Here is a 2,450-nt window from a genome sequence, read left to right on the forward strand (position 1 = left end):
CACGTCTACCCGGCTCCGCGCGGCTGCATGGCGCGGCTCAACCGGCCTGGGGTCGCTGCGGCGCCGTTCCGGCATCGGCGGCCACGTCTACCCGGCTCCGCGAGGCTGCCTGGCGCGGCTCAACCGGCCTGGGGTCGCTGCGGCGCCGTTCCGGCATCGGCGGCCACGTCTACCGGGCTCCGCGCTGCTGCCTGGCGCGGCGCAGCCGCCCAGGGGTCGCTGCGGCGGCGGCCCGGCAGCAGCGGCCACGTCTACCCGGCTCCGCGCGGTTTCCTTGGTCTCCCGCAGCGGGCAGAGGTCGCTGCGGAGCCGGCCCGGCAGCGACGGCCACGTCTACCCGGCTCCGCGAGGCTGCATGGCGAGGCGTGGCCGGCCTGGGGTCGCTGCGGCGCCGGCCCGGCAGAGGCGGCCACGTCTACCCGGCTCCGCGCGGCTGCCTGGTCTCCCGCAGCGGTCCAGAGGTCGCTACGGAGCCGTCCCGGCAGAGGCGGCCACGTCTACCCGGCTCCGCGCGGCTGCCTGGCGCGGCGCAGCCGCCCAGGTGTCGCTGCGGCGCCGCCCCGGCAGCGGTGGCCACGTCTACCCGGCTCCGCGAGGCTGCATGGCGAGGCGTGGCCGGCCTGGGGTCGCTGCGGCGCCGGCCCGGCAGAGGCGGCCACGTCTACCCGGCTCCGCGCGGCTGCCTGGTCTCCCGCAGCGGGCCAGAGGTCGCTACGGAGCCGTCCCGGCAGCGGCGGCCACGTCTACCCGGCTCCGGGAGGCTGCCTGGCCTCCCGCAGACGGCCTGGGGTCGCTGCGGCGCCGGCCCGGCAGCCGCGGCCACGTCAGCCCGACTCCGCGCGGCTGCCTTGTGCGGCGCAGCGGGCCCGGCGTCGCTGCGGAGCCGTCCCGGCATCGGCGGCCACGTCTACCCGGCTCCGCGAAGCTGCATTTCGCGACTGCAGCCGTCCTGGGGTCGCTGGGGCGCAGTTCCGGCATCGGCGGACAAGTCTACCCGGCTCCGCGCGGCTGCATGGCGCGGCTCAACCGGCCTGGGGTCGCTGCGGCGCCGTTCCGGCATCGGCGGCCACGTCTACCCGGCTCCGCGCGGCTGCATGGCGCGGCTCAACCGGCCTGGGGTCGCTGCGGCGCCGTTCCGGCATCGGCGGCCACGTCTACCCGGCTCCGCGAGGCTGCCTGGCGCGGCTCAACCGGCCTGGGGTCGCTGCGGCGCCGTTCCGGCATCGGCGGCCACGTCTACCGGGCTCCGCGCTGCTGCCTGGCGCGGCGCAGCCGCCCAGGGGTCGCTGCGGCGGCGGCCCGGCAGCAGCGGCCACGTCTACCCGGCTCCGCGCGGTTTCCTTGGTCTCCCGCAGCGGGCAGAGGTCGCTGCGGAGCCGGCCCGGCAGCGGCGGCCACGTCTACCCGGCTCCGCGAGGCTGCATGGCGAGGCGTGGCCGGCCTGGGGTCGCTGCGGCGCCGGCCCGGCAGAGGCGGCCACGTCTACCCGGCTCCGCGCGGCTGCCTGGTCTCCCGCAGCGGTCCAGAGGTCGCTACGGAGCCGTCCCGGCAGAGGCGGCCACGTCTACCCGGCTCCGCGCGGCTGCCTGGCGCGGCGCAGCCGCCCAGGTGTCGCTGCGGCGCCGCCCCGGCAGCGGTGGCCACGTCTACCCGGCTCCGCGAGGCTGCATGGCGAGGCGTGGCCGGCCTGGGGTCGCTGCGGCGCCGGCCCGGCAGAGGCGGCCACGTCTACCCGGCTCCGCGCGGCTGCCTGGTCTCCCGCAGCGGGCCAGAGGTCGCTACGGAGCCGTCCCGGCAGCGGCGGCCACGTCTACCCGGCTCCGGGAGGCTGCCTGGCCTCCCGCAGACGGCCTGGGGTCGCTGCGGCGCCGGCCCGGCAGCCGCGGCCACGTCAGCCCGACTCCGCGCGGCTGCCTTGTGCGGCGCAGCGGGCCCGGCGTCGCTGCGGAGCCGTCCCGGCAGCGGCGGCCACGTCTACCCGGCTCCGCGAAGCTGCATTTCGCGACTGCAGCCGTCCTGGGGTCGCTGGGGCGCAGTTCCGGCATCGGCGGACAAGTCTACCCGGCTCCGCGCGGCTGCATGGCGCGGCTCAACCGGCCTGGGGTCGCTGCGGCGGCGGCCCGGCAGCCGCGGCCACGTCTACCCGGCTCCGCGAGGCTGCATGGCGCGGCGTAGCCGGCCTGGGGTCGCTGCGGCGCCGTTCCGGCATCGGCGGCCACGTCTACCCGGCTCCGCGCGGCTGCATGGCGCGGCTCAACCGGCCTGGGGTCGCTGCGGCGCCGTTCCGGCAGCGGCGGCCACGTCTACCCGGCTCCGCCCGTCTGCCAGGCGCGGCGCATCCGCCCAGGGGTCGCTGCGGCGCCGTTCCGGCAGCGGCGGCCACGTCTACCCGGCTCCGGCGGCTGTTGGCGTCTTTTGTGTGTGGGGGGGGGCGCTGCTGCTACGGTGCG

The sequence above is a fragment of the Phasianus colchicus genome, unplaced genomic scaffold, assembly GCF_987193195.1.
Source record: "Phasianus colchicus unplaced genomic scaffold, bPhaCol1.hap1.1 HAP1_SCAFFOLD_103, whole genome shotgun sequence".
In the NCBI taxonomy this organism is placed as follows: Eukaryota; Metazoa; Chordata; class Aves; order Galliformes; family Phasianidae; genus Phasianus; species Phasianus colchicus.